Raw genomic sequence first — 13,884 nt, 5'->3', positions numbered from 1 at the left:
TGCTATAAAGCCAAAACACCAGTCTTCCGCTTTTATCAGTGTTTTCTTCTATACCGTCTAATAAGATGTGCCTGCAGCTTACAATAATTTTGAAAATAGACAGAGAGTCATATTTTCTCTAATTATCTTTGCTAGTTACAAAACACAATGAAGGGAATAAATCTTAATTAAAATATTTAAAATGTTCCATGGAAAATATGAAAAGTGTGTTCACCGTGTCAGCAACAATGAGTTTTGTGGCACCTTAAAGACCAACCAACGTATTGTGACATAAGCTTTAATGGGCTAGAGGTGGCCTTTAGTTCATCAAAGTCAGTCAATAGGTTTGCTTCATTTTTATAATTTTGAGTTTTGTTATCTGTTGTTTTACTGTAAACTTGCTTTGAGTACACTCTGGTGTAGAAAAGCACAATAGAAATTATTTAAAGAAATGATTAAATAGTTATTGAACATTGTTATGCCACAGGCCAGATCGTGATCTCCCCCATCCCCTTTGGGCCAATTCTGACAGGTAATCAATCACCTGATGTCACAATGAAATCAGGTGACCCATATATGCATGCATGGTTTGAAACAAAGTCCTGTGGGCAAAGGCACAGGCTCCTGGCAAGCCTTAATGATCAGCTGATCATTGGTGCTTGCAAAGCTCAACACACAGGGCTTTGCAAACTCATGGGCCAAATGGGGAGAGCCTGGAGGGCGTCCATCATTACATAGAGTGAAGTGATACCAAAAGGCTGAAAGAAGAAATCCCCACATCATCATTAGCACCGCCATCATTATTCATTTCATTTTTATACCACTTTATATTTTTAAGAAAAAACCTCAAAGCGGTTTGCAACATGTTAAAACATCAACTAAAACCATCCAGAATAAAACACTACAGAAAGTCAGATACAAAGAATACATTCAAAGCAACATAATTAACAGTAAACTAAAATACAGTGGTACCTCAGGTTAAGTACTTAATTCGTTCCGGAGGTCCGTTCTTAACCTGAACCTGTTCTTAACCTGAAGCACCACTTTAGCTAATGGGGCCTCCTGCTGCTGCTGCTGCGCCACCGGAGCACAATTTCTGTTCTCATCTCGAAGCAAAGTTCTTAACCTGAAGCACTATTTCTAGGTTAGCGGAGTGTGTAACCTGAAGCGTATGTAACCTGAAGCTTATGTAACCCGAGGTACCACTGTATTATCTTAAAGATTTTAAAATAAAACAAATAAATATAAATTTAAAAAACCAAAAAGCCCCCAATACATTACTCAGTGTTGCACATCACCTAATAAGATACTTCATCACTTTTCCACAATGTATGATCTAATTGCTATGTTACATTCATGCAGAATTTTTACACGGAATTGGCATATGATGTACAGTGCAATTCTTAGGAACTATACTTGGAAGTAAATCCACTAGGCTTGGATTCTAAGTTTGTGTCAGTGGAACTCCTCTGATGTGATGTTCCCCCTGGCCAAAGGAGAATGGGAAGTTGATTTTTATTCATTCTTCCTACAACCCCCAGCAGTATTTAAAAATCTGGTCTAGGCAGTTGAAGAAGAACCCTCTAGAACAGTGGGGAAGGCAATGCAGGAGGAGAGCATAGGGGAACAAGTGAAAATTGCCTCCATCCTTTCAACTAATAAGAGCCTACACTGGACCAGAGTCTCTTCTGTGACTAGAAGGCAACCTATTGTTTGCAGAAGGGCAATTCAGGATGCAAGGCACTGAATTCACTCCTTGGTAAGTGCATTTAGATTTGCAGTCTCAATTCCTCACTGCCTTGCATAGCCATTTTTACCAATACAAAGCAAATACAATGTGGAGGCAAAATGTTAATCTGTTATCCTTGGCTTACTTGGGCACAATTAAATATATAAGATTGCCGAACAATGGTAAATGATGCCAACTGGTTTGCATTCACCACAGATACTTCAGAAAACTCTCAGCACAATTTTAAAAGGCAATATTAGAATGAGATCCTAGCAACACCAGCATATTATCATGCTAACTACCACCAGCATAAGCATTTATATCTTATTGGCTTCCAGAATTTGTTCACATACAGGGCTGCCAACCTGAACAAAATATTGGGGGAGGGGGAGGTAAGCCCCGCCCCACATAACAGATCACATGAGACAGTGCACATATACCATTTGAATGGCAATGCCCATCAACTTGGGTGGGGGCTCAAATATCTTATGGGGGAGCTGAAGACCCCTTAGTCCCTAGGAGTTGGCTCCTACGTTCATATACCACACTGGAAATATCCCTGGACTATTTGAATAACTGGAGGCAAAGTTCCAAAGCCCTATTTGGGCATTTACAAAGTCTATCCATGGAGGTGACACCAGTTGAGGGTGGAGGTGTACGTCATCACCACTTCCAATGTTTCTGATTAATAGAAGGGCTACAATACTGCCAGATGGTTTGGTGGAAAGTATAAATACAATTTAAATAATTAAAAAAAGTGTCTGTGGTTGTAATTAGGCCTGAATAGTGCAGTTCTGTAAACAAACCCTGATCTGAAATATTATGGTTGCCATTTTGCAACCTGCCATCCTTCTCATGAATCTATTCATGAATTATTCCACAGAAATGAGCATTATGCATTCTTGTGATTTCTGTATTCTCATATCATTTAGTGCCAAATCATTTGTATGCTCACAATAATCTAAATCTTCCACCAAACCATCTTTAGTCTGATTTCTGTGCCAAATCAGAGTGGCACAAGAACAACTGTTTATATATATCCCATAATGCACTACAAATAACTGGAGTCTTTAAGTGGAGTGAGCAACTGACAATGTTTTGGAAGGCTATGAGTCAGGAAGGTAAATAGAATCTTTGTCATCTGTCCCCAACAGAACAGTAACAAGAAACTCCTGACTCACCCAAATACTGTGAGTCAGGAAGGTAAATAGGATATTTGTCATTTGTCCCCAACAGAACGGTAACAAGAAACTCCTGACTCACCCAAATACAATAAAGCCCCATTGCACTTAGTGACTATACTACATAATGACACTAGACAGCAGAGCAAAAGCAACCAACAAATGGAGTTCTAATTGCCAGCTGCTGCTTGGGGCTTGAAAAATCAAGCAGAATGCTACCTATGAGTTTTGCACACTACTATCCCATTGCAGTTTCCCACCCTTACGAGTCATAATGACATATCATTCCATGGAATCTTTCCATAGGAAAATAGGAGGTTATCGTCTAGCAAGTCGTCTAGTTCTGTACTACATTGGCTGGCAGCAGCTCTCCAAAGGTAGGCAGGAGACCTTCCTAGCCCTAACTGGAGATCCTGATGATTGATCTTTGGATCTTCTGGTACGCAGATCAGCTGCTCTGCCATTGAGGTACAGCCTTTCCCCCTTTTGAATGCACAGTTTCCCTTTCTTCAAAGGCACAGAAGAGCTCATAATCCAAGCACAGTTACTTTTTTCTAAATCCCATTTGCTTCCAAAAGCTATGTAAACATCTCTGGGAAGGACTGTAGTTCCCATGTCTGAGCCATCCAAGCCACTCTATATTGAAAAGTATAAGAATGCTACAGGCTGAAAGAAAAGTCAGAAAGATTTCTGAAAACACTCCAGCTGAAACCTATTTTTAAACATAAAGGAACAGCAAAAGGGGGAGTAGGGTGACTTTTCCCTACAATTTGCCGAAGTGCCACTTAAAGCTGTCCAAGGAGACGCCAAAGATATAGGATGCGATGCTGCCTAGAGAGATTGCATGATCTTGAGGAGTAGTGACGGTATTGACATTGTGTTTTCACTGTCGCTGCACTGACAGCACAGACTGTATCAAAAAGTTTTAAAAGCAAAATAGAGGTTAGATCCATTATCGATACTCTAAATTAAAAGAATAAATGAATCACCCAACTGTAGTTAATAGGCAATTAACATAATTCTGGACCGGTGTAGCTGAAAGATAATGAAAAAGCTGATTGCAAATGAACCAGGAGTAATGTGGGAGGTTGTAATAGTCCCATAACTCTGAATGAGAATCCTGCTTCCCCTCTTAATTCTGGATGCTTTGATTGGCGAGGGCCTTTATTGTGCCATGAAACTCACCTGTCAGAGAAGAGGACGTGGAAGGGGCCTTTATGTCTCAGAGGATGGGGCAGAGAGGGAAAGCTCCACATTTTGGAGACTGTTGTTGAAGAGAATGAGAAACAAAAGAGAAGAATAAGAACTAGCTGGGGAAAGGGTCAGTGAGGTGACTGCAGGACCCACAACTCTCTCTATAGGCACAATAGTAACACAGGGTAGAAATATGCCAGTCCAAGGGGCCTGGGTGACCCCCACATAATGTCCTATTCACACAGGAGAACTTGCTTTTGAGTAAGCATGGCACCTGGCTTGGGCACCTGGTAGGAATTTGTAAGCGGCTGCCAGTGTCATCTACTGTGACTGGTAGTGGGTCTCAATGGGGTCTCAGGCAGATAACTTTCAAATCACCTTCATACACCCAAACTGACCCCCCCCAAAAAACCTGGAGATGCTAGTAAGTGAACTTGGGAGTTTCTGTGTGTGCAAAACAACATGGGTTCTACTATTAAGCTACACGGTAGGTAAAAATGAAGACAAAGATCCTGAAAAAGCCACATTTGCTGTTGCCATGAGAGAAGCTAGATGCTGTTGTTGCTTCTCAGAGCCTTCATAGTAACCCTTGCTGAGGAACCTGGATGCAGCCTTTAACTGCAGCTGCACAGGGTGCTTCAGCCTGCCTACTCAAACAGCTGATGGGCAGTCACCAATACATGGCCAGCCCATGCAGTGTTGTGTGCACTTTCAGTGTTTATCCTGGGAGAAAATAATTTTGCCTATATAGCAGAAGCAGTGGTCCATTCATGGCAGGGAAATGAATGTCAACTATAGCAAACACTCTGAGAGGCTAAAAGCTTTCACTCTCTCTATTTGACCTCTCAGGTCAAATAGCACACCTCTCAGTTGAGTGGTGATTTTCAAGGCAAAGCGGCTAGGAGGTGATTAGAAAGTAAGCTAAGGGGACCCACTGATGGCTTTTTTTGCTGGGCAGAGGAGGGGTTATAATCTAGAGATGACCCTGATGAAGCTACTGTTGGGACATGTTACTAAAAAGCAGGGACTAGGTGCTGGAACTGGGTGGCTTATAGCCAACCTGGATGATTTTATCTCCATGCTCTTACAATAGTCTGAGCCCTACGTGAGCACTTAGATTCATTTAATATAATGCCACTGTTTCAAATGGTTTTCATTTAATGCTGTAAGTGACAAAGATCAAAGGGATAATAATGTGCTTTTTTTTTCCTTTGCAGAAGACTCCTCTATCCGGATTTTAAAACAGATAAGCATGTCTTTACCTGTTCACCGAGGGTGAAATGATTCTATTATCACATTTGCACAAAATGGCAAACAAATTGCAGTCCTGGAAAAAGCTAGCATGTTTGTTGGAGAATCTGCCTCTCTCTCTCTCTTTTAATGGACTCACTGAAAAATGTTCATTTATTGAAAATGACATGTCATCACCCCAAGTTCCACTCTGACCAAGCTAAACTGAATTACCACAGATTTTATGGAGGTGTTTAATGAATGTCTAAATCTGGATTTCAGATATTGCACTTCATATGTCGTTCTCTAAACTGCCTCACCATATTGCTTGATGCATAGTTAAAATACTATAAAATGACTAAGCATGGATTAACAGAACTGTATACTGCCTAATTGTTAATAAAGCACATAAGCAGTTATTATTATGACTGCAATTGTTTCTTGGGTTGCTGTTCTATTTTCAACAGGAACAGATTCAAGCCTTCTTCCCTTCCTACTCCTTCCCTTCCCCATCCCAAGTCACGTTTACACAAACTAGGGACATCAAGCTAATTTGTTTATACATGTCAGTGTTTGTAAAAAGCAAAAAAAAAAAGAAGGAAAGGGTTCTGACCTCCCTTTGTCTCCTCAGCCTGGTCCTCAGACCCTTGTCGGCATAAAAGAGTCCAGAAGAATATCCTTGCAGAGTTTTATTCTTAAAAGTCCTTGTGCAAAACACGACTGACTAAAAATACACACCAGCACTAACCAACCCAAACACCAGCCTCAGCAACAAACTAACATTTATCACTTATATATACAACTTGCTGCAAGCCGCTGAGTCATGCTGACCCAGCTTTATTCCCATTAAAGAAACAGCGGCCATTTTAGCCGTGACAATACAGATATAGTATCAAGCAGAAAGTCAATGGAGTGACCTCCAGATGTACTTGAACTACAAATCCCATCAGCCCCAGCCACTGTGGCCAATGGTCAAGGACGATGAGGCTTGAGTCCAAAAACGTCTAGAAGGCACCACATTAGCTACCCCTACCTATGTACAGTAATAAAATGACCTCCAAAAAGTGGCACATTCTAGAGAATGACAGGTGTTCCTGTGTCCTGATCAAATGAACATGACTTTAGTGTGCTACCTGAATGCTAGGCACAGCTATATTTCTTTGTATTGTATGTCCTTAGTGTCTGATTCTTTCCACACAGTGTCACTCATATCCACATATACTCTTAGATGCATATTGGGGTGGGGGGGTTACAGAGATGTAGAAAGCTGACAGGAAATCATGGTGCTCAGCAGAAAACGAGATATTTTTGACTCTCTAAGCCCACTGGGCAATGGATGACCTTCAAAATGTGATGCCCACATGACATTGTCAATGGAAGTCTTCCAAAAACTATTGTGCATCCTTGGATAAATTTAACAGATCCTGATGTGGGTAGAAAATAATAATAATAATAATAATAATAATAATAATAATAATATATTACTTATACCGCACCCATCTGACCGTCCCTCCCCAGCCACTCTGAGTGGCTCCCAACATAATATTAAAAACACAATATAGAACATTTTTGTGCTTCAAGTGTTTACTACTTTCCATTGATGAATATTGTGAAGCTCATTAGCTCAGAGGAGCCAAACATGACATCATAACAGTGGCAAGACTGAATTTGGGCTTAGTTTTCCCGAGAAAGAGTTGTTTTTGCCCCTTCTCTCCTGTCCCTCTCTCAAAAACGAGGAGGATTCAGCCAATTGTACCCATCAGCAGAAGTGCTGAGCAAGGTCTTCCACTTGTGCTACAGGCTTCTCCTCCTCCCACCCCCACCCCAACTCCTGAAATTGGCTCAGGTGGAGTGGGGGGTTGGCAGTGCATGGGGAAAAGAGACAGATGAATCATTCCATATGGCAAACCAAAATGCTTACCCTGACATAACAATTGCCTTAGCAAAATACTGAATGAGTTTGTTTTTTTCTTGCAGGGCTCTAGGGATCAAGATTTATCTGCAGACCCAAATCAATTACTTTTACCCCAAGGAAGTACTTCATCTGTTTTCCCACCCAAACTCTATGAAGCTCACTTGGCCAATTACACCCCCTCAGTCTAATGTACCTCATAGGGTGGCTGTGGGGATAAAATGAGATAACTCATATGTATGTATATTTCTGCCGAGAGAGAGAGAGAATTTCGGGATAACTATATAAACACCTCTTTCTATAGTAAATATCAGCTATATTGCATAATATTCATCAGGTTTTAGTGCAATGATTTAAAGTAATCTCTTTTTCCTAAGCATTTTAACACAATTGTTTTGAAGCGCAAAATTAATCTAGCTGCTTTGAAACCCTCCAAAATATGAAATAAGAAATGGGCTTAAGAACAGAAGCTTTCGGGAGGAGGGAGAGAAAGGGAGGTTTGAGTCCATTAAATCCTCCTAAATACTCATAAGCTCATCACATTTCATCTATAGGATATTTAAATGGCTCCAGTTAATACAAAAGTTGAGCCCCTCATCCTTGTCAACATCTTATTCTTTATAACATTCCTCTGAATTTGCACTTGGGAAGTTTTATTACCTCTAGCAAATGTAACTGTGTTCCACAGCTAAGGCAATGCTGAATATTCTCCTATTTTGATTTTTGAGCCAAAAATAGTGACTTGAAAGAACAGAAGTAAAGGTAAAAAAAAGTAAAGGACCCCTGGACTGTTATGTCCAGTCAAAGGCGACTATGGGGTTGCGGCATTCATCTCGCTTCAGGCCGAGGGAGCCAGCATTTATCCACAGACAGCTTTCCGGATCATGTGGCCAGCCTAACTAAACCACTTCTGGCACAAAAGGACACAGTGACTGAAGCCAGAGCGCGTGGAAACGTAGTTTATCTTTCAGCTGCAGCAGTACCTATTTATCTACTTGCACTGGTGTGCTTTCAAACTGCTAGGTTGGCAGAAGCTGGGACAGAGCAACAGGAGCTCACTCCATCGTGCAGATTTGAACCACCAACTTTCTGATCAGCAAGCCCAAGAGCCTCAGTGGTTTAGACCACAGCGTCACCCGCTCCCTCAGAACAGAAGTATTCAGCCTTTTAATTGTGGGAATATTCATTTTTTTCATTTATATTTAGTGACCTGCCTACTGCTGTGGTGTAATTACTCCCTCTACTATTAAGTGAGACTGTGTGATGTTGTGGTTAAAGTGTTGGACTAGGACTTAGGAGATCAGGGTTCAACCACAAAACTCACTGGGTGACTTTGTCAATCAAAGTCTCATATCCTAACCTATCTTACAGGGTTGTTGTGAAGATAAAACAGGGAGAAAAAGAACAATGTATGCAACCTTGAGTTCAATTGGAAGAGAGGTGAGATAGAAATGCAATCAATCAATCAATCAATCAATCAATCAATCGTATTTAAAGCCATTTTGTTGCTCATAAACCATTTTATATTGGCATACTAACACCTTTAAACCTCTATTCATCTATAAATAAGTATTAGAATTGTGGTAACAGTGTGGTTATTGCTGAATCTTTGGAGCAAGCGGACTAATTCTGGCCCATGCTAAATCCTCAAATTAAGCTAGTTTATCAAAGCCAATGTAATTCTTTCAAAGTGAAACTGTGTACAGTACAATCTCAAGTGTAGTATTGCTAAGTCTCCAGAATTGACATTATTGTGATGTAAGATACTTGTTTATGCAAATGTGTGCACTAGTGCACTAGCAAATCTCATAATACATCGCTGAAGACCATAAATCAAACTTTGGCTTTGCTCAAATGAACAAATTTTGAAACAACTCTTTTGCAATTCCTATACTTTGCCTTGGTCCTAAATTAGCCACATTTCACAGCCTTTTTAACAACAAGCAATGCAGTTTGGATATTATCTGTTTGCATTTAGCACTACTGATGAACAATAGTTCAAATTTTGAAAGTCGGGGCTTCAATAATAAAGCCTGATTTTCTTAGCAATCAAACACAGGCACATTCAACCACATCCACACACATGTCTTTGTGAATAGGACTCAAAACAGCTGCAACCTTCTAGAAATTAATTGGATTCCAGATCATTTGCATTTTACATAGTTTACCAATAAAAGATTGAGATAGCGGCTTTATTAATGTGCAGACTAAAAAGCTTTCATAAATAAAGTAAGGAGCACTTTGCCGAGCTGTAATCCAAATTTTAATAAATACACTTACCTCCTCCTCCACTCCTGATAATACTGCAGGGCCCCCTCCAAGGTGAGAATTGATATGCAGGACTCAAATGCAGGCAGCTGTTGAGGATGCCTAGTGATTGCCTAGGGCCCTTACAGGACTTCATCTGGCTAGGCATTATGATTTGATAATGGCCATTTTCAGACAACACCGAAGGCAATTCTAGGATTTACTGTCACAATAGACATACTAAAAATAAAGTCAGTGTAAATAGATTAAGAAACTGACAGAATAACAAGGCAGAAAGAATTAGAATGAAAACAGAAATACCAGATGACAACTAAATGCATTTGCAGTGGTGGAGATAGGATAAGGGAGCTGGTGGATTTATCTGCTGAGTGGAACGTTTTCATCCTGCTTCCATCCTGATTAAGTGAATGGTTATTTCATTGGGGAAAGATTAAACTAGCATTCCAATACAGTACTCTTATCTTGTCCAGATGCCCATTGAGCCTCACTTCTTCCTAAAGCGAGACAAACCTCTTTGTTTATTTTTATTTAGTCATAGAAGTCAAATCTCAATTCATTAACTTGCAATGCAACCAGGGTTGCCAACTTGAATAAAATATGGGGGTTGTGTGGTCAGGTAAGCCCCACCCCACATAATTGATCACAAGGCACACACATACCATTTGAATGGCAATGCCCATCAACTTTGGGCCCCCCAACCCCTCAAGTGTTTTTATTGGGGGACCGAAGGGACCTTGGCCCTTGGGAGTTGGCTCTTATGAGTGCAACCCTATACGTATCTAGGTCCACCTGAGTCCAATGGGACTTACTCCCTGGTAGGTGTGCATAGGACTGCAGGCTTAGACAAGATTGCCACTTACATGGTTGTATCTCTGACTGAGATGGTATGCCCTTTTGAAGCACAATTTACGACCACAACAAGTGTTTGGTCCACTGTCACCTCCCTTGCTCTGGCACTGACAACCAGCATAGAGCTGAATGCTGTACAGTGGGCAACTTTTTAGGACCAAAGGCACATTTGGAATTTTGAGAAAGTGTCATGGCCACCCCCTCCCAGTCAATTGTTTCCCCCTCCCCCAGGGGTCTGGATAGAAGTTGGATTCAGTAGAATAAAAACAGACCCTCTTGAATTTGCATGGTTTCACATGCCCCCCAGCCTTCCTCCATCAAATTAAAATAGGGATGGGGAACATTAGGCTGGAAGTGGCTGGAGAAATGTGGTAATAATAACTAAATGCAGAGTCTCCTTTCCTTCTGCCAATCAAGACACAAATTGGGATAGGTAAAAAAAAGAAGTGTCTCAGCGACTGACCCTGCCTTCTTTGATTGCAAAGCAATATATTCACTATGAAGAAAGTTGTTGATTTTGATAGGGTTTACAAATAAGTGTACCTAGGCTTGTAGCTGTAGAGAGGAACATGCCACACTTGGCAAATACATTTAAAACTACTGATCGCTCTTAAGAAATGCTAGAAGGAGTAAAGTTCGGCATTTCTTTGGCCAGCATTTAAAAAATCAGGAAGATCTATAGGTCGAATTCTCCCTTTGCCCAACCTGGCAAACCACCTGAATACGCTATACATACAACATCGATTTTCCATAATAGCCAAAATAGTCTATTGGGAACTGAGCATGCTCAGTAACCATATAACACTGACTGAGGAGGAGGAGGAGGGAAATGACCTGGTGTATCCTGGAAGAGGACATGGCTAGTTGGGGTGGAACCCTGAAAAGCAGCACTCTGCATTGCAACATTTTGTTGTACTTCTAAGATGCATAATGGAATGATAAGAGTGTCTGAGCACAACATCATCATCTTATTTATTTGAGTTTCATTAACCTTTGCTGAAAATCTGCCAATGTAATTTTGACAGCTCTGGATAGCCAAACCTGTTTAACATTTACACATCCCAGGAAGGATTTGAGAGACACAAGCTCCTGCCATTTGTTCCTTTTAAAGGCTTTGTGTATTACACACAAGCTTCTGAACAGTCAAGTGGGGTTTGGATTCCTAGAGCAACCTTGTTTGTCAGCGAGAAGGAACTGAATGGTTGCTGCCTCTAAGATAATGAAAACAAGTCCATTTTTGTTTCCACTATGCACAGACATCAGAGCCTATGTCGAAAGAAGGAGGAAATGAGGAAAGCAGCACACCAAACTGATGGCACAAAGCACAGTCTCTGGCAAGATGTCAAGAAGGTTGCTGCATGGTGTGCCACTTAGCAGGGAGGCACAGAGCCCCCACGCCCACGTTTTCTGATAGCTTCTTTAACTGCTGTTTTAGAAGCCTCAGGAAGGACCATGATTGGCTAAAATGTGGGGGGGGGGGGGGGATGAAAGAAAAACTAACAAAAATTTAGCAGGTGATGATTTTACCAAGAATGAAGCATTGTGGTATAATCTTGTCCTCTGTCCTGGTGTTCCTTTATCCTGTCCCCCCCCCCCAAGCATGCTGGGCCTTCTTACATGGCCAGTGGATTATGTTCAGTTTAGTTGGGCCACAGGCTGGTCTTGTTCATCCTTGGAGGTGTGGTGGCAGAAGAAAAAGCAGTTTCTTAATTTCAGCTCTGAGAAACCGGGGAGAACCCTTACACCCCTAGGTTAATATGCAGAACGGCAGAGAAATGTGACCTGTTGATGTTGTTGAAATGACAAACAATGAGAGCCAGTGTGGTGCACTAGACTTGCACTGGGGAGACCCGAGTTCAAATCCTCATTCAGCCATGAACCTCATTGAGTGACCTTGGACCAATCACTACATCCCAGCCTAACCAACTTCACAGGTTTGTTGTGAATGTAACATCAAGCTGTGGGGGGACCATTTATGTTACCTTGAGCACCTTGGAGATAAGGTGGGATATAATTTAATAAATAAATATAATTGAAGCTAATATTTGCTGATGAGAGTAGTAAGGTCATTGGTGTCAATGCCATTCTTACAATGTCTGGTGGCTATTCTGGGGTCTTCATCAGGAAAAGGGATGATTGCAAGTACTTTTGAATGACCTCTTCCCTGCTGGGTTCCATCAGGATGCCTTCTCTTACTAAGTTCAGTTAAAAAGCTGGCCTTCCACACCTATCCTTAACAAAATAATTTTTCTTTTTAGAAGCATTTCAGGACACCGCAAGAATCTCAGTAATTCTTTCACTGAGCCAAACATCTAGCACTCTTAATTTCTCAAATGCAGGGATAATTTCTCACACCCCTCCGAAAATCCCTTCCCTCCGCTCTAATGTGTCGATACAATTTAGGCTAATGCAGTGCCTGGCAAAGACAATTAATTTTGGTTTTGCTAGTATGATTGTCAACAAGTGCTTCAAAAAGAAAAAAGAAAAAAATAGGCTTCTCCCAATATAAGCGCTTTGCTACAAGTTTCGGTGTTGTTGCTCTGAAGTTTCAGTGCAACTCTTCATCTTTTTAAGGCAAACTGCAAGCATCTCATCGCATTTTCCTCATTAATGTGTCAATATGTTTAATTTTAATCAAGTAAGTAATACTAAAACACAAAACTGGAAAAAGCTCTAGACCTTTTGAAATGCTAAACAAGACTTTCTGGTTTCTATGAACTGCTCTAAACTCTTGGTCATATACACTATAAGTGATAAAATTCTGTTGGTGATTTTCCACCACCCTCACCATCGTCAACAAACCTTTGGTGAAATAAGGTTGGGCTGGTTTCTCCTTGCATAAACAGAATATTTCAAAAACATTGCATGGAGAGTTTTTTAAAAATCCCCACAAAACAGTGGGGTTTAACAAAGAGACTGAAGAACAAAAGACAATGCTGGTTCTGCAGGCTAGTGAAATTTTTGACAGGCTAGCTGGATTATTTTGGAAAAGTGAAACTATTGTGCCAAGCTTCTGCGTCCTGCTTCTTCACTGGACTTGCCTCTTGGGGTCTGGAGAGCTGCTGCCAGTCCAAGTAGAAATACTAGGCTAAATGGATAAATTGACTTGGAATAAGGGCAACTTTTCATTATGCTATGACTTTGGATTATGGCCAGCACAAGACCATATTGTGATGATCTTGATCTCTGACTTCCCAGCTGTTGAGGTATATATAGCTGTTCGGTATTGGTCTGATCTAATGTGTTACAACAACCAGCTCAGACCTACAATTTAAATAGTTAAGGGCTTTTAAATCTAATTGTAAGTGGCAAAAAGCTAATTCAATTTATGTTCCTCCCAACCAGCCATGGTTGTTTTTTAACATTAATTTTAAATACTGATTTTGGCATTAGCTTGGAAGAAGCAAAAGTCAGCCTGGTTCTGTTTGTCTTCACAGACTAACCTTTGCTTAAAATTGGTTACGGCAGTGAGATGCACACAACACACACACCTGTACCCATCCATTCCCTTTGTTTTGTAGTACACATATTAAGTATGCTGA

General features: G+C 40.8%; 2 long non-coding RNA genes across 2 annotated transcripts in view; one reads left to right on the top strand and one right to left on the bottom strand.

Moving 5' to 3' along the window:
• LOC308473127 overlaps nt 1-13,884 on the bottom strand; it is a 40,728-nt gene that overhangs the window by 10,559 nt on the left and 16,285 nt on the right. The window lies entirely within an intron of this gene.
• Nucleotides 2,973-6,326, top strand: LOC308473132. The gene is made up of 3 exons (XR_013983933.1): nt 2,973-3,266; nt 5,301-5,878; nt 6,198-6,326. It is a non-coding gene; the product is annotated as an uncharacterized lncRNA (long non-coding RNA).

Source organism: Podarcis pityusensis (genome assembly GCF_964106645.2).
Source record: "Podarcis pityusensis genome assembly, chromosome: 3".
NCBI classification, from domain to species: Eukaryota; Metazoa; Chordata; class Lepidosauria; order Squamata; family Lacertidae; genus Podarcis; species Podarcis pityusensis.
Note: the sequence above shows the minus strand (reverse complement) of the source record. Positions and strands in the feature narration are given on the sequence as shown.